This window comes from Macaca mulatta, chromosome 2, assembly GCF_049350105.2.
Source record: "Macaca mulatta isolate MMU2019108-1 chromosome 2, T2T-MMU8v2.0, whole genome shotgun sequence".
Classification (NCBI taxonomy): Eukaryota; Metazoa; Chordata; class Mammalia; order Primates; family Cercopithecidae; genus Macaca; species Macaca mulatta.
The window spans coordinates 116,949,840-116,969,149 of NC_133407.1; the positions used below are offsets into that span (position 1 = coordinate 116,949,840).

General features: G+C 42.2%; 1 non-coding gene across 1 annotated transcript; it reads right to left on the reverse strand.

Annotated features, from left to right (window-relative positions):
- Positions 1-16,409: 16,409 nt before the first annotated feature.
- LOC114676598 (small nucleolar RNA SNORA26) lies at positions 16,410-16,533 on the reverse strand. Its single transcript, XR_003727650.2, has one exon. It is a non-coding gene; the product is annotated as a small nucleolar RNA SNORA26 (small nucleolar RNA).
- Positions 16,534-19,310: the final 2,777 nt, after the last annotated feature.

The window sequence follows — 19,310 nt, forward strand, 5'->3', positions numbered from 1 at the left end:
AATGCTTGGCTCTGGAATTTGGGTCAGGCTTCCTGGAAACTCAAGCCTGACCTTTCGCTGGTGGCCACCTGGAGACCCCTCATACTTGTCTGGGAAATGGATAGTGGCACCACAGTTCACATTTCCCAGTACATTGCCATCCACAACCCTCTAGACATGCTAGCTGTCAAGAGAAGTAAAGGACAACAGAATTTAGGACTGAAAAGTGCTGAGTCCAGGCATATATGTTAACAAGTGAGGACATTTGTTAGCCAAGGACAAGTGCATATTGCTAGGTAATCAGAAGTTTTCCACTGAGCTGGTCCAGCTCAGAGCTATAGTAATTTTTCTTATGTATATTTTAATGAATGACTTTCAAAAAGCCCACAGCAGTGCAATCAGATGAGGGATACTTGCTAGTTAAGCCCACTGTCTACCAGGAGAGAGGGAGAGATGGCTTTCTATAATTAAGGCCACTAAGGGGGAGAACCCGGATCTGATTTTGGAGCTTGTTCTAAGTCTAGAAAGCAAAGAAAGGCCCTCTAGCAAGCAAAATAACATCTCTTTAAAAGCTAAATGTAATTTCAGAGTGCATCAGGTACACACCTGTAAGTCCTGTGTCCCTATGCTCCAGGGTTTCTGTTGAAAGAATAACAAAAAGAAGTGACAAGTAATTCTAGTCAGAGAAACAGAACCAAGGCAAAAAAAAAAAAAAAAAAAGAAAAGAAAACCCCAAAAAACACACCAAAAAACAAAAAACAAAAAAATGCCAAAAAAAAAAAAAAAAACACCTCCCAAACAAACAAAGAAACCCTCCCCTTGGCCAGGCAGTGGCTCACGCCTGTAATCCCAGCACTTTGAGAGGTCCAGGTGGACGAATCATGAGGTCAAGAGATCGAGACCATCCCGGTCAACATGGTGAAACTTTGTCTCTACCAAAAATACAAAAATTAGCTGGGCGTGTGGCGCACGCCTGTAGTCCCAGCTACTTGGGAGGCTGAGGTGGGAGAATCGCTTGAACCTGGGAGGCGGAGGTTGCAGTGAGCCGAGATCACGCCACTGCACTCCAGCCTGGAGACAGAGCAAGACTCCATCTCAAAAAACAAAAAAACAAGGAAAAAAACCCCTCCCTTAAACACCTACTCGTAACACTGGAAGGTGGGAACTTCTGTGAATTTGCTTCAACTACATAACTAGGCTCTTAATGCACAGCAGGGCCGCCATCTTGCAAGTCTGCAAGGGCTTCCGTTCTCTGCTTCTTGCTCTAACATTCAGTGACTCAGCAGAGAGGGGGGCTCGTGCTGAAGAAGGTGTTTATTCTCTGAGGGATGAGGTTAGCGTTGGTGTTGGGGACAGGGAAGAGAAGATCTTAGAGGTGAGAAAATGATGTTATGGTTACTATCTTCTTTCCCTCTTTTCTTCGCCTTGTCATTAAATGGTGCAGAAAACGGGTCAGCTTTTGGAAGTGTTTGAAAATAGCCTTTTAATGTTTTAGGCAGCTGACTAAACTCTTGTTCAGAGCGGACTTTGGACCAGAAAATGGAATCATCACTTGGGGAAAAGGGAAATTAAAGGCTGTTTTAATTATGTGAAGAAAAACATTGATACAGTACTTTGCTGTTACTTAATGATGATGCTATTTGCAGACTCCCTTTTGATGAAGAAATCAGCCTTCTTAGGAAGGAAGAGGCTTTTTTTTTGAGACGGAGTCTCAGTCTTGAAGTCCAGGCTGGAGTGCAGTGGTGCCATCTTGGCTCACTGCAACCTCCACCTCCTGAGTTCAAGTGATCCTCCCAGCTCAGCCTCCCAAGTAGCTGGGATTACAGACACCCACCATCATGCCTGGCTAATTTTTGTATTTTTAGTAGAGATGGGATTTTGCCATGTTGGCCAGGTGGGTCTTGAACTCCTGGCCTCAAGTGATCCGCCTGCGTTGACCTCCCAAAGTGCTGGGATTATAGCCGTGAGCCACTGTATCTGGCCAGAAGATGAATCTTAAGGCACCTCGGAAAAGGATACCCTAATTAGAATGGAGGATTTGAAAGACGGTAGAGTAAAAGATTTTCTATAGGGAGTGTTTTTTTGCCCACCCCAAAGCCACAGGGTAAATTTTATCTGCTCCTGAGATTGATTATATTTCTGAAAGAAGTGATTAGTTGATGAGATGAATCCTGTATCCCCTCCACCACTCTCCACCATATCCAAGTCTGGACTTCCCTTTTGTTTGGTTTTGTTTTCAGTGTAAATAAGATGAGTGTCAAGTGTCATTGTATAATATAAGCCAAATCTTTTTTTTTTTTTTTTTTTTTTTGAGACGGAGTCTTGTCTGTCACCCAGGCTGGAGTGCAGTGGCCAGATCTCGGCTCACTGCAAGCTCCGCCTCCCGGGTTCACGCCATTCTCCTGCCTCAGCCTCCCGAGTAGCTGGGACTACAGGCACCCACCACCTCACCCGGCTAGTTTTTTGTAATTTTTAGTAGAGACGGGGTTTCACCGTGTTAGCCAGGATGGTCTCGATCTCCTGACCTCGTGATCCGCCCGTCTCGGCCTCCCAAAGTGCTGGGATTACAGGCTTGAGCCCCCGCGCCCGGCCATATAAGCCAAATCTTAATTTAAATGTCTTTTTGTTGATCAGCCTTTTCAATGGAAAAGTTAATTCTTTAAAAATAACTGAAAGAAAATATTTCAGGGTTTTCAGATAGTCTGTGCTAATTGAACTTATAATGATATATCCACAAATAGTCAACTTAGCTGAAATTTGGCATATATGTTAAAAGTAAGAATGAATTAAAAGCATGTTGTGACACTGCTGGTAATGTAGATATACTTGGTACAGCAAAATCAGGGGACTAAATCATTATTGCAATGCTTTTTAACCTGGGGCCTGTGGATGGTCCTTAGAAGTTCTAATGAACGCCTTGGTATTGAAGGTAAGATTTTGGGTGTCTATGCTTTTGTCACTGGAGAGGATTGGTAGCTTTCATCAGATGCTCAACAAAAGGATCCGTGTCTCACCAAAAAGTTAAGAACCACAGACATTTGAACATACTCTGTACATTGGACTAAAAAAAAAAATTGATCAAAAGTAACTTACCCTGGCATCCATATCTTCTCTTTCCACTCTGAAAGGCTTAGAATATTAGATATTATAAGATATACAACTTAACTTTCTTTTTTTTTTTTTTTTTTTGAGACGGAGTCTTGCTCTGTCGCCCAGGCTGGAGTGCAGTGGCGCGATCTCGGCTCACTGCAAGCTCCGCCTCCCGGGTTCACGCCATTCTCCTGCCTCAGCCTCCCGAGTAGCTGGGACTACAGGCGCCCACAACCGCGCCCGGCTAATTTTTTGTATTTTTAGTAGAGACGGGGTTTCACTGTGGTCTCGATCTCCTGACCTTGTGATCCGCCCGCCTCGGCCTCCCAAAGTGCTGGGATTACAGGCGTGAGCCACCGCGCCCGGCCAACTTTCTATTTAGAATTTTAAATTCCAATGCAATGGCTATAAAAATTATTTCACGAATAAAGAAAGTCTATAAAAAAGAGACACACTGGGGCCTGGCGCAGTGACTCATGCCTGTAATCCCAACACTTTGGGAGGCCGATGCAGGTCGACCACTTGAGGTCAGGTGTTTGAGACCATCCTGACCAACATGGTGAAACCCTGTCTCTACTAAAAATGCAAAAATTAACTGGAATGGTGGCACGCACCTGTAGTCCCAGCTACTCGGGAGTCTGAGGCAGGAGAATTGCTTGAACCCAGGAGGCAGAGGTTGCAGTGAGCTGGGATCACGCCACTGCACTCCAGCCTAGGCGACAGAGTGAGACTCCATCTTTAAAAAAAAAAAAAAAAGAGAGACATATTGTCTTTGACTATGGGATGGTCTTAATAATGCAGATGAAAATTTTCCTCAGACCTGGTGGACTATGTGGAGGAAGAGGGTGTGTTGGATGGCCCCAGTAGTGCTGTGGGCAAAAAATGTCACCTGGACGCCACTGGGAGGCGCTGTGGTACAGGGAGTGACAGGAACCCAGCCTCTACCATTGCCTCAGCTTCCAACTCCTGGGAGACCTTGGACAGGTCACTTAATGTCACTCTGGGTCAATTTTGTTATCTGCAAAATAAAGAATTCTTTTCTCAATGTGTTTCGATGAGACTAAGATGTGATAAATGGCAAAGCGCTTTTTTTTTTTTTGAGACGGAATTTCGCTCTGTCGCCCAGGTTGGAGTGCAGTGGCGTGGTCTTGGCTCACCGCAACCTCTGCTTCCCGGGTTCAAGTGATTCTCCTGCCTCAGCCTCCCGAGTAGCTGGGATTACAGGCATGCGCACCACCATGCTGGCTAATTTTTGTATTTTTAGTAGAGACGGGATTTCACTGTGTTGGTCAGGCTGGTTTCAAACTCCTGACCTCAGGTAATCTGCCTGCCTCAGCCTCCCAAACTGCTAGGATTACAGGTGTGAGCCACCTGCATGGCCTGGCAAAGCAGTTTTTAAAACGTGCACCATGGTCATTAAAATAAATATGTAGATAAAGTTTGCCAAGATATATTAAGACTAAGGTGCAGAGTAGTAATTTATAGCATGATGGAGTTTGTGTATGAATTTTTACTCAAACATATAGGTGATATATGCATTTTTTTCTAGAAAAATAAGAGCTGTGGTTATCTTTATGGAATAGACTAGGAGGGGGGAGGGAGGCTTTACTCTTCATTTTATTATTTCTATTAAAAATATTAACAGGGGGCCAGTGCTGTGGTTTCTGCCTGTAGTCCCAGCTACTTGGGAGGCTGAGGTGGGAGGAGCCCAGGAGTTTGAGGCTGCAGTGAGCTGTGATGGTGACACTGCACTCCAACCTGGGCAACACAGTAAGATCATGTCTTGAAAAAATATTTAAGCTGGGTGTGGTGGCTCACGCCTGTAATCTCAGCACTTTGAGAGGCTGAGACAGGCAGATCTCCTGAGTCCAGGAGTTGGAGACCAGCCTGGCCAACATGGTGAAACCCTGTCTCTACGAAAAAAGAAAAATTAGCGGGGCATGGTGGTGTGAACCTGTAATTCCAGCTACTCAGGAGGCTGAGGCACGAGAATTGCTTGAGCCTGGGAGGTGGAGGTTGCAGTGAGCCAAGAGTGTGTCACTGCACTCCAGCCTGGGCGACAGAGTGAGACCCTACCACAAACACACACAAAAAATAAAAAAAAAAATGAAATGTATATAAATATATACTATATAAAAATATAAATATAAAAACATATATTTATGTAACGTATAATATACATTGAAATATATATTAATATATATTGTTTATATATTTATATATCTGTATAGCGGGATTATGGGCTGTTTTGTTTTCTCTGTTATTTCCTCTTGAAAAACTAAAAATAATTTAAAAAATTGAAAGACTCTTGGGAAGAGGGTGCTGTGTAGTTGTTAGGGGGGACTGTTATTAATGAAGAATAATCGTAGCTGATTTAAGGCCTGATCATAGGATAGTGTTTACAGGAAGATGCTGCCCAAGGATGAGGAAGCATCCCGGATTCATTCTCTGGTCCCTTAAATAGAGCAAACCAAGTGACGGTTTTCCTCTCCTAAGAAATCTGTGTCCCTGGCATGCCATCCTGTGAAACTGTGCTGCTGGATTTATTTGCAGGTAACTGCTTCATGCTGGCACCGCTGGAGAGCATTGCCCCAGCAACTGCCCCCCTCCCAGTTTTCTCCCCTTTCCACTGGACCATTCTCTCCTCACATGAAGGCCTTCCCTAACTCTTGCCTTTCTCATTTGCATTTTCAGAAAATCCTCTCTTGACCCTAACTTCTTTGTCTCTTTGCTTTCTTTCATTCACTGGGTTCTCTAAAGAGGATTCTGTACTGTACTGTCTCTCTCCAGGTCCTCTCCTCCCATTCTCTCTGTCAGCTTTGTTTTTTTATTGAGACAGAATCTCGTTCTGTCACCCAGGCTGGAGTGATTGGTGCAATCTCAGCTCACTGCAACCTCCAGCTCCTGAGTTCAAGTGATTCTCCTGCCTCAGCCTCCCGAGTAGCTGGGATCGCAGGTGCGTGCCACCACGCCTGGCTAATTTTTTTGTATTTTTAGTAGAGATGGGGTATTGCCACATTGGCCAGGTTGGTCTTGAACTCCTGGCCTCAAGTGATCCACCCACCTCAGCCTCCCAAGTGCTGGGATTACAGGCAAGGGACACTGCGCCTCGCCCTTCCTGCTATCCTAATGCCCCAGGGCTGGGGCATCTCTGCTCCTCTTCACACTCACTCTCCAGGGGCCCTCTTCCAGTCTCAGGGGCTTAAACTCCATACACATATATGGCCTCAACTCCTAAATTTGGACCTTTTTTTCTGAATTCCAGAGCTATCTATTCATCTCCTCTTGGATGTCTAATATGCAATAAAAAATCAACACGACCAAAGCTGGACTCCTGAGTCACCACACCTTCCTGTCCTTCAACTTGCTCATCCCATAGGCTTCCCTCTGTTGCTCAGACTAAACGTTTTGTAGTCATGCTTTACTTCTCAGTTTTTCCCACCCCCTATGTTGCATATATCAGCAAATCCTGTTGGCTCTCCCTTCAAAATATATCCAGAATCTGACCCCTTCCCGTTGTCACAGCTACCCACTTGTCTAAGCCCCTTTAGCTCTTGTTTGGGTAATTGCAATAAACTGCTCATTGGTATCCATGTTACCATCCCGTAACAGAGTATTCTGAGCAGCTCAAGAGATCACTTTGTTTATTTTTGTTTTTTGATTTGTAGTCATTCCATTTAACTTTAATTTTTAATTTTTTTTTAGATATGAGGTCTCACTTGTTGCCCAGGCGGGGCTGGAACTGCTGGCCTCAAGTGATCTTCCTGCCTTGGCCTCCCAAAGTGCTGGGATTACAGGCGTGAGCCACTGTGTAATTTTTATTTTAGATTTGAGGGTACATATGCAGGTTTCTTTTCTTTTCTTTTCTTTTTTTTTTTTTGAGATAGAGTCTTGCTCTGTCGCCCAGGCTGGAGTACAGTCACGCGATCTCAGCTCAACGCAAGCTCTGCCTCCCAGGTTCACACCATCCTCCTGCCTTAGCCTCCCGAGTAGCTGGGACTACAGGCACCCGCCACCATGCACGGCTAATTTTTTTGTATTTTTAGTAGAGACGGAGTTTCACTGGCTTAGCCAGGATGGTGTCAATCTCTGGACGTCGTGATCCACCTGCCTTGGCCTCCCAAAGTGCTGAGATTATAGGCTTGAGCCACCGCACCCGGCCCATATGCAGGTTTCTTACAAGCGTGTATTGTGTGATGCTGAGGTTTGGGCTTCTACTGATCCTGTCACCCATATATTTTCAGCCCTTGTCCCCCTCTCTCCCTCCCTCCCCCCTTTTGAAGTCCCCAGTGTCTATGGTTCTTGTCTTTATGTCTGCATGTACCCAGGGCTTAGCTCCCACTTATATGTGAGAACATGTAATATTTGGTTTTGTGTTTCTGGGTTGGTTTGCATAGAAAAATGGTCTCCAGCTGCATCCACATTGATGGAAAGGACATGCTTTTATTCTTTTTAATGGCTGCATAGTATTCTATAGAGTATATGCACCACATTTTCTTTATCCAATCCATTGTTGATAGGCACCTGGGTTGATTCCATGTTTTTGCTAAAGTGAATAGCACGGCAGTGAACATACAAGTGCATGTCTTTTAAAAAATATTCCCCAGAACTAAGCAGAACATGTGTCTTTGTGGTAGAACAATCTATTTTCCTTTGGATATATATCCAGTAATGGGATTGCAAGGTCAAATGGTAGTTCTGTTGTTAGTTCTTTGAGAAATCTCCAAACTGCTTTCCACAGGGGCTGAATTAATTTACATTCCCCCTAACCGTGTGTGAGCACTCCCTTCAAAGAGATCATTTTGAAACATAAGTCAGATCATGTCTCTCTTCTGCTTGAAATCCTTCAATGGATCCCCTTGTTGCTGAGAATAAAAGCCCAAATCCTAAAGCCCTACATGATGTACCCTCCTCTCACTCTGTCACACTTACCTCCTCTGCTCTCTGCCTTGATGTCACGGATTCAGCCACGCTGGACTCCTTGCTATTCCTTATAGATGACACACGTGTTCTCAGCCCAAGACCATTGCACTTACTGTTCTTTCTGCCTAGAATGTTCTTCCTCCAGGTCTCACCTCTCGTCTTCCAGTTTTGTGTTTATATGCCACCTAATCCATGAAGCCTACTCTGACAACCCCATTTACAATAGCAATGCACACCTGACTTCTTCCACCCACATTCCCTATGCCACTTTCTCTGTTTTACCTTTTCCTAAAGTGCTTACCATCTAACACATGCATACATAGATATATACATGCACATATGCATACATGTATGCACACATGTATACACACATGTATGTATAGCTACTTGCTTGTCTGTTGTCTGTCTTTCCCATGAGAGTATCAGCTTCATTAATATGGGAGCTTTATTTTGTTCCCTGCTGTATTCCTGGTGCCTAGAATAGTGGCACATTATAGTCTGTCAATATATATTCACTGAATGAGTGAATGAACTGTCTAAATTTTCCCCACCCCCAAGGCAAGTGGCAGGAGCAGAAATTTTAAAGCATTATTTTGGTTGCCTTCTGCTTGATGTGAGCTGGCCAGCTGGTTACCCTGTGAAATGGGAGGAGCCTTCTTATTCCTTTCCAAAACTGAGCCTGGTCAGGGACCACATAGTTCCTCCAAGTTATGGGCTCACAGGGATTCTCATGGGACATTTAGTCAGCACATCTTCCCCTTTGATCTCCCACAGCATACTTGGGGAGCCAACATTTATGTCTATCTGTGAGCCTGGCCCACAGCCTGCTTTGCCTTCAGATGTATCAATGTTTGGCTTTTGGGTAGAGATGCCAAACAAGGAAAAGAAGATTGTTATTGGGGCTAGGAATTACTTCCAAAAGCCAAATGTGAGAGAAGTGCTACCACAAAGGTTAGCACACACAAATAGCCCGAAAACTGGCTGGAACAATTCTGCTTGCTACAAATAGAGATGAAAAGACATTTCTAAATGTAGTCCCAAACAACCATACTGCCAGAATTGGAAGGGCATTCATTTCCTTCCCTCCTTTTCCCCTCCCTTCCTTCCTTTCTTCCTCCTTCAAAGAGGACACGAAGGGCCAGTGAAATGAGACAAATCTCCAGGGTCACACAGTTAGTGGCAGAGTCAGAGCCAAAACTCAGGTTTCCTAATTCTTACTCTTTACAATATACTATTGTGGTGCCTTCCCAGTAAGCAAGGGAATAGTAAGAAAAAATTTCAATTAAATATACTAGAGAAGTTAATTGCTTAGTTCTCAAAAAGCTCAGTGCTGGTGAACAACTAGCCAGAGTGTCACCCAAGAGACGGAAAAATGGACATTTCCAGCTGGGCGCAGTGGCTCATACCTGTAATCCCAGCACTTTGGGAGGCTGAGGTGGGTGGATCACTTGAGCTCAGGAGCTCAAGACCAGCTTGGGCAACATGGTGAAATCCTGTCTCTACAAAAAATACAAAAATTATCTACAAAAATTACAAAAATTAGCCGGGTGTGGTGGCATATGCTTATAGTCCCAGCTACTTGGGAGGCTGAGTTGGAAGGATGACTTGAGCCTGGGAGGCGGAGGTTACAGGGAGCTGAGATCGCGCCACTGCATTCCAGCCTGGGCAACAGAGCCAGACCCTGTCTCAAAAAAAAAAAAAAAGTTTTTAATGGTGTAACAATATATCTATATTTACATGTATCTTTGTAATAGATACATATATAGAATGCACATAAAATTTGGAATACTCATTCTCAGGATACACAGATTCTCCAAAGAAGCTACTTAGACATGGTGCCTGGAAGTCCTGGAAGTCAAATCCATGATTTAACTCCAGTGACTACATTCTACACCATCATGTGATAGAAGATAAGACTAAAATATATTTTTTGTATTTTCTTTATAGTTTTGTGACCTTTGTAACAAGGGAGCTTTGGCATGATAGTCATCTTAAATAAATCAAAACATGATTTAATAAAAATGCCATTTTACAAAACTGTAAAACTCTTAGCAGGAAACATAGGTGTAAATCTTCATGACATTGGAGTAGGCAACAGTTCCTTAAATATGACGCCAAAGGCATAAGCAACAAAAGAAAAAATAGGTCAATTAAACTTTATCAAAATAAAAAACTTCTGTGCATAAAAGGACTATCAAGAAAGCAGGAAACCTGGGCATGGTGGCTCATCCATGTAATCCCAGCACTTTGGGATCCTGAGGTGGGAGGATCACGTGAGGCCAGGAGTCTGAAACCAATAGGGGTAACTTAGTGAGACCTCATCTCTGCAAAAATTTTTTTTTAAATTTAAAAATTAGCTGGGCATGGTGGTGTGCCTGTAGTCCCAGTTACTCAGAAGGCTGAGGTGGGAGGATCACTTGAGCCTGGGAGGTCGAGGCTGCAGTGAGTCATGATCGTACCACCACTGCACTGCAGCCTGGGGACCCTGTCTCAAAAAAAAAGAAAAAAAAGAAAAAAAAAGAAAATAGAGAAGATAACTCACAGAATGGGAGAAAACATTTGTAAATAAAATATTTGTAAATCTTATCTCTGATCAGGATCTGGTATCAAAAATATATTTAAACAACTCATAAAAGAATAAAAAGACAATTGCATTTAAAAATGGGCAAAGAATCTGAACAGACATTTCTCCAAAGCAGATATACAAATGACCAATAAGAACATAAAAGGATGCTCAACATCATTAGTCATTAGGGAAATAAATCAAAACCACAGTGAGATACCACTTCACACCCACTGGGATGGCTATAATTAAAAAAAAAAAAAGAAACACCAGAAAATAAGTGTTAGCAAGGATGTCGAGAAATTAGAACACTCATAACATTGCTGGTGGGAAGACAAAATCCTCAGCCACTTTAGGAAACAGTCTGGCAGTTCCTTAAAAGGTTAAAGTTACCTTATAACCCAGAAATTCCATTCCTGAGTAAATACTCAAGACAACCGAAAACATACATTCACACAAGAACTTGTGCATGAATGCTCATAGCAGCATTGCTCATAACAGCATTACTCATGAATGCTCATAACAGCATTACTCACAATAGTCAAAAGAAGGAAACAGCCCAAATGGCCACCAGCCGATGAATGGATAAACAAAATGTGGCACACAGTGGAATATTATTTAGCCATAAAAAGAAACGAAGTACTGATGCATGCTAGAACATGAATGAACCTTGAAAACATTATGCTAAGCTAGAGAAGCCAGACAGAAAGGGCCACATACTATATGATTACATTTATAGGAAATATCCAGAATAGGCAAATCCAGAGACACAAAGTAGATTAGTGATTGCCGGGAGATGGATGGAGGGAGGAATTGGGAGCAAGTGCTAACAGGTATAGGGTTCATTCTTGGTGTGATGGAAATGTTCTGCAGTTAGACAGTGGTGATGGTTGCATAACTCCATGAATTTGCCACTGAATTATACATTTCAAAATGGTTAGAATTGTGAAAATTTTATCTCAATAAAAAATGGTATTTTACAAGCTTTAAGTGATACATATATTTGAATCATCTAATTTAAATTAAGTTTCTGTGTTCTGTTTTTTTTTTTAAAGAGATGGGGTCTTGCTCTGTTGCCCAGGCTGCAGTGCAGTGGCACAATCTTAGCTTACTTCAGCCTCAAACGCCTGGACTTAAGCGATCCTCCTGCCTCAGCCTCCCAAGTAGCTGAGACTACAGGCATGTGCCACCACACCTGACTAATTTTGAAAACTGTTTCTAGTGGTGGGGTCTCACTATGTTCCCTAGGCTTGTCTCGAAATCCTGGGCTCAAGTCATCCTCCTGCCTTGGCCTCCCAAAGTGTTCGGATTATAGGCACAAGCCACCACACACAGGCTTCCGAGTTCTTTATTGCAAGCAAGCTTTGTTTCTCTTTTATATTCTGTCAGGGTTTGATTTTGAGGCATCTCCAGGTTGGGGTTTGGGAATATGCTTGTTGAATTTTATGTGGTTGTTATACCTCACCTCCTGCCCAGCTAGTTCATAGTCTCACTTTCAGAAGGTAGTAAGGAAATCTGGCCTTCACTAAAATCATGTCTACCGAATGGCAAAACGCTGGTGAATTTCATTAAAAAAATCAAGCTGCAAAAACTAGACTCTTAGAAGTCAAGATTGTGGTTGCCCTTGGTTGGGGGATGCAGATGACAATAATTTGTAAGGAAACATGAGGGAGGTTTCTGCAGTGCTAAGGATATTCTGTTTTTGGATCTGGATGCTGGTTACAGGGGTGTGTTTGATTTGTGAAAATTCGTCTTGTGGTACACTTACACAATGTGCACTGTTCTGCATGTTTGTTATACTTCAATACCAAGTTCATAATTCAGTTCAACCTCCAGATAGATGTATGATATCAACAAATTGGTGTAATTAACTGGGTACCAGAGTTCACTGACTTGGCCTGCTGCCTTTGAGATGACACCCGGCCATGGCCATGGATTCGAAAAGGTTTTGTTTCCATGGACAGCTGCATAGGTCAGAGCTCTGCATCAGGGCCCTGTTATCCTCACCATCTCCTAACAATGGATTTCAACAGCAAGGCCGTGTCTCAGCAGTGCCTCCTATGTATTGGGGCTGCTGGAATATAAACCCCTGGAGGAGGTGATGCTTTGAGTCAGGAGTAGCACTACCAGGCAGGCGTACTCCACTCCCTGCTCTGCCACTGGTGCCAGACCCCCAGAAACTATCACAGTGCTTGCCCTTTCCACCTGGACCCAGAGATGCCATGGTGGGTACCCATGACAAACTGACCCAACTGACATTCTAGTGGGCTCAGGCTCACAATACTAGATCTAAAATATTCCATGCTAAATGTATTTCAGCATTAAGATATTTTTGAATTTTAGAAAGGTGATACATAGCATTTAGTATATATTATACCATACTGGCAACATGGTCTGGGGTAGCTTTCTGTAATCAGACAGTGATGAATTTTTCCACTAAATGGAATAAAGACTACAAATAGTCTCATGTCAATTCAGTCCAAAGTGTGCTACCAAATGAGTCTGTGTCAAACTTCAAAAAGTTTTCTAGGCTGGGCGCAGTGGGTCATGCCTGTAATCCCAGCACTTTGGGAAGTGGAGGTGGGAGGATCACTTGAGTCCAGGAGTTCAAGACCAGCCTGGGCAACATAGTGAAACCCCATCTCTACAAAAAGAAAAAAAAAAATTAACCAGATGTGTTGGCATGTTCTCATAGTCCTAGCTACTCGGTAGGCTGAGGTGGGAGGATCACCTGAGCCCAGGAGGTCAAGTCTGCAGTGAGCTGTGATTGTACCACTGCACCCCAGCCTGAGTGACAGGGCGAAAACGTGCTAAAAAAAAACCAAAAAAACAAAAAAACCGTTTTTTTGGTATTCAGTTTGGGGATTTTGGAATTGCTCATGAGGTAGAACATGAGTCTGTCTCAGTCAGTTTCACCACTAAATAAATGAGTTTTAGTTCTTTCTCGACAGAGGTTCATGGGCAGAGGTGCTGAGTGGCACCTCTGGGGAAAGGTTTACTATGGGGAGGAATTTCACAATTAACTCAGGCTCCAGCTGTGCCTCTAGGTCGGTTAATGTAGGTGGATGAGTGGCAAGATGATAACCTTGAAGGGACAGAGATGCCTGGGTAGCACAATCCTTTTTTGGATTCTACTCTCCTCTGTAGCACCTGCTAAGCTGTCAATGCTTGTTAACATTTCATTGATTTCTGTAGCACATTAGGGCCTTCCTGGAGTATTCAACTATAGCCAAGTTTATAATGTAAAATTTCTGGAGACTAATATTTATCTAAATTAAGTTAATTATAGGGATGATAAAGCTCACTTAGACATGTGTTTTGAAGAGATTAGAGTTGAATTTCCTAAACAAGAAGCAAGGGAAACCTTTCCTAGAAAATCGATTTGCCATCCTTCATGCTGATCATTTATGGGACATAAGTTCACTGTGGGAATGGCTTCTAAATGCCTCTGTTCAGAACCCTCTATTGGAGTGAGAGGAGAATAAAGAGACAGTTCTCACTTCACACTGGGAGAGTGTTCTCCTGCAGTCCCAAACGTAAATCTTGGTGTAAACTCTTTAAAAGGAGCAGTAAAGAAGGTGATGGTAAGAGCTCATATATGTGTGTCTAGGGATGAAAGATGGTAGCCAAAGGGAGGGAGTAGTTTGTAAGCTGATTCCAGTTGTAGCTGATAATTACATTTTACTGTGTTGTCATTTTTTTTTTTTTTTTGGTTTTTGAGACAGAGTCTCGCTCTGTCGCCCAGGCTGGAGTGCAGTGGCACGATCTCAGCTCACTGCAACGTCTGCCTCCCGGGTTCAAGCTATTCTCCTGCTTCAGCCTGCTGAGTAGCTGGGAGTACAGGCACTCGCCACCACACCTGACTAATTTTTGTATTTTTAGTGGGGATGGAGTTTCACCATGTTGGCCATGCTGGTCTTGAAATCCTAACCTCAAGTGATCTGCCTGCCTCAGCCTCCCAAAGTGCTGGGATTACGGGCATGAGCCACCGCGCCCAGCCTATGTTGTCATTTTTATGGGTTGTGACAACCTCAGAAACCTTCCTGCCTTCCCCTTGTCACCACCATCATCTTTTTCCTATCATTAAATTTCATTTTGATTAGTTTAATAGATGTTTACTGCATGATTTTCATTGAAGATGCTACAAAAATGGTAGGTGTTGGAGAAATGAAACTAAGACCTGGTCTTTGCTCTTTGTATCAGTCCGTTCTTGCACTACTATAAGGAAATACCTGAGACTGCGTAATTTGTAAAGAAAAGAGGTTTACTTGGCTCATGGTTCTGCAGGCTGTATAGGAAGCATGATGCTTGGCTTTTGGGGAGCTCTCAGGAAACTTACAATCATGGTAGAAGGCAAAGGGGAAGTCAACACTTAACATGGCTAGAACAGAGAAAGAGAAAGCAGGAAGGGGAGACGCTGCACACTTTTAAATGACCAGATCTCATGGGAACTCACTACCACGAGAACAGCACCAAGAGGAAAATCCACCTGATCCAATCACCTCCAACACTGGGAATTAAAATTGACATGAGATTTGGGCAGGGACACTCATCCAAACCATTTCCTCTCTAAAGTTTATAGTCTGATGAGGTAGACAAATAAATTTAATAGTTATGTATGTACAGTAAGATAAATTTCTAAGTCTTGATATAGAAGTATTCATAAAGTGTTATGGGAGCACAGAGGGGATATCCAAATCAGCCCGAGTTAGAGGTAGGGAGAGTTTCTAATGAAAAATAATTTTTTTTTTTTTTGAGATGGAGCCTCGCTCTGTTGCCCAGACTGGAGGGCAGTGGTATGATTTTGGCTCACTGCAACCTCTGCTTCCTGGGTTCAAGCACTTCTCCTGCCTCAACCTCCTGAGTGACTGGGATTATAGGCACCTGCCACTATGCCCATTTGATTTTTGTATTTTTACTAGACATGGGGTTTTGCCATGTTGGCTAGGCTGGTCTTGAACTCCTGACCTCAGTTGATCCGCTGCCTTGGCCTCCCAAATTGCTGGGATTACAGTTGTGAGTCACTGCACCCAGCGAAAATGATGCTTTTGAATTGACTTTTATTGCCTAACATTTAAAAAAATTTAAATAAAACGCACAGATTGTGATGTAGCTCAATCAATTTTGACAATTGTATACATCCGTATTGACACCACCTCAATAGAGATATAAATCATAGTCATTTTCATCAACACAGAAAGTTCCTTTGTACTTCTTTCCAGCCAGTATCCCACCCCCAGCCACCTCCTCAGAGGCCACCAGATGAACTGCCTTTGGCCTGGGCATTTACAATTAGGAGGAGTGGTGGAAGGGCAGGTCCATGGAGGGAACAGTGTACAAAGGCATGGATGTGTGAGAGATTGTGGCACATGTAAGGGATCTCCAGCCCTCTGATCTCATCTTTTTGGGCTGAGGGCAAGTCATCTTTGTTAAATGAATGTTTGACAGAGATGAGGCTAAGTGCCAGGTCACCAAGGGATGGGACATTCAAGCAACTTGACTTTCATCCTGTAAGACAAAGGGGGCCATGGAAGGGTTTCAGGCAGGGTAGTGGTCTTCATGGTACACTAAGACTTTGATTTAATTAATTAATTATTTTAGAGACAGCGTCTTGCTCTGTCACCCAGTCTGGAGTGCAGTGGTGCAATCATAGCTCACTAAAGTCTTGAACTCCTAAGGCTCAAGTGATTCTCCCACCTTAGCCTCCCAAGTAGCTCAGACTACAGGCGTGCACCATCATGCTCAGCTTAAATGACCTTTTAAGCAGAGAAAACTTAAATGTCTCACTTGTTCTATGAACTATATACAAGTATCACAAAGGTGCTTAAACTGTGATAAATTTTTTTTCTGGTTAAGCTGTGACTCCAGATAGGATCTACAGAGGAGTTTTACAATCTCATCTCTGGGTTCTATGGATAATTACTTTAGCTTTCTGTGTTAGTCTCTTAAAGAACTGTGAACTTGCATTTTAAAGTTCAAATGGTTAAAACATTTTGAGGGCAAAGTTCTGTTTTATTGGTAGGAAACTGTTAAATTCATTCTTCTGTAAAAGAGAGTAATCAGTCCTTTTATGTGAGGAGGGACAAATATCTAATTAAAAAAATTCTGCTTGACATCAAACAATTGATCACATATTTCAATGAAGACAAAGTTTTATGCTCAGTGATAGTGTTGGATGGTGTCTGCATTTAAAATGCTCTTTCATATTAATTCAATATGTCATTGATGTCTGTCTTTGATTTACACAAAGGAGTCAGAGATGTTTCTTTTCTGTAGGGAGAATCTCAAAGGCAGAAGCCGAACTGACACTACAGAAGAAACGAAATAAGACTCATTACGACTTTTTGAGAGAGTGTTTGGTGCAGTGTCTTCTGACTAAATTGATAGTTCATTTGCTTTTGAGATATAAAAGGGAAAGCAGTTACCTGAAAGAAACTTCCAGTCTCTGCAGCAAGGTGGCCTACCTTTGGAAGTTCCTAGTCTAATGTTGGCTGGTTGGTTTTGGGAATTGCTTCTGCCACCTTTCAACAAAGGAAACATTAAAATGAAAATTTATGTTTAAAATTACATTGTTTTTCATACTTTGAAAAGTGAACTTGGAGGAGTAACACTGGGTCTCAGTATTTTTATGCAAAAATTAAGGGAGTATAGACAATGAAAGCAACCCAGAAAGACACATTGAAAAAGAAAGTTAAATACAGTGACATACTATCTGAAAAGAACTAAAAGACGTTAAGAAACTGGTAAAAGACATGAAAGAGCATTATTCATCAGAATTAGAAAAACTTACAAATAGGGCGACAGAATTCAAGAAATAAGTAGAACCAAACCAGAAGAAACTCTAGAGCAAATAGACACAAGAGAAGGCAAAAAGAAGTATAAGTTCAAAGAAATGACAAAAAACATTGAAGAAGAGTGACAAATACAGATCAGAAAGATCTGGAATATGGATAGAGTCCCTGAAGCGAAAGACCAAAGAAAGGGAACAGAATGAGTACTACAACTGAAAGTCAAGAAAACTTGCCTGGCCAGGGCAATGGCTCACACCTGTAATCCCAGCACTGTGGGAGGCTGAGGCACGAGGTGAGTGCATCACTTGAGCCCAGGAGTTTGAGACCAGCTTGGGCAACATAGTGAGACCCTGTCTCTACAAAATATTTAAACATTAAAAAAAAATTACCTGGGTGTTGTGGTGTGTGCCTGTAGTCCCAGCTACTCAGGAGGCTGAGGTGGGAGGATGGCTTGAGCCTGGGAGGTCGAGGCTGCAGTGAGCTGAGATTGCACCACTGCATTCCAGCCTGAGTAACAGAGCCAGACCCTGTCTCAAAAAGAAAAAAAAAAAAAAAGAAAGAAAAATAAAAAATACTTTCCTGAAATATTTCCTGAAGTATTTTGAAATACAGATTGAAAAAGCACACCATGTACCTAAACATATTGACCCAGCGCTATTCTAGAAAGTATTTTAGGACATATTCTAGAAAAATTATTGGACTTGAAAGGAAAATAAACATTTCTCTTTTTTAGCAATATATTTGGCTTTCAAAAAATTTCTGTAAGCATTTACACACAAATGGCATGTGACTTATGAAGAAAAGAAAATTAGATTATTATCAGACTTTTTGACAGAATAGATTTATGCCAAAATAAAATGGGATAACATACTTAAGATACCCAAGGATATCAAGTGTGAGGGAAAGACCTTCTATCCAGTAAGATTGACACAAACTGTGATCAACATGCAAGAACTACGGACCTCTTGTTCTCACGGGCTTTTATTAAAGCATCTACTCGAGATCAAGTCCACCAAAACAATTGGAGAAACATTGACACAAGAAGTGATGAGCATGAAATACATGGTTGCTTATAGAACTAAGACTAAATGAGAGTTTAAAGAGGAAATTATTGTATATAAAGGTTTTATAGACTGTCCAGATAGATCTAGCATGACCATTAAAAAGGGGGAGAGAATGAAGTTAGCCTGAGAAAAATATTTTAAACCGTTTAGTCAAAATATGTGGTGGCATTATTGTTATTGTTATTCTGAAATTGCCGCATGATCCTTATAGGTTAGCACAAATGATGGGATATTCCAATCCTGTCATCCTCTGGGTCCTTGAGAACCAGGATTCTTGGTATGGAAGTGCCTAGTAACAATGGGTAAGCAGCCATAATGCCTAGATTATGGTCTTGAAATACCATGTTCCGCTAAAGCAAACCTGGGCTGCTTGGAGAAATGGCTGATTCCAAATCTGGAATAGGAAATGTACAAGATGAATGGGAATATCTTGACCTACCACACAGTAGAGAAGTTGCCAAAGACTACTAGAGTTGTGGGCAGAAGGTTCTTAAAATTTTTTTGAAGAGAGAGGGTCTCACTATGTTGCCCAGGCTGGTCTCAAACTCTTGGGCTCAAGTGATGTTCCCACCTTGGCCTCCCAAAGTGCTGGGCCTACTGGTGTAAGCTCTGCACCTGGCATTTCAGGGGCCATTTTGAAGAACCTCTCACAGGTTAAAAAGGAAACAATTTCTGCCTTAATAAGGATAGTGTTTAAATATTTTAAAATCCATGAGTTCATAATAATCTTTATTTTATTTTTAAAATTTTTCTTATTTATTTATTTATTTATTTATTTATTTATTTATTTATTTATTTTTGAGATGGAGTTTTGCTCTTGTTTCCCCAACTGGAGTGCAATAGCACGACCTTGGCTCATTGCAACTTCTGCCTCCTGGGTTCAAGCGCTTCTCCTGCCTC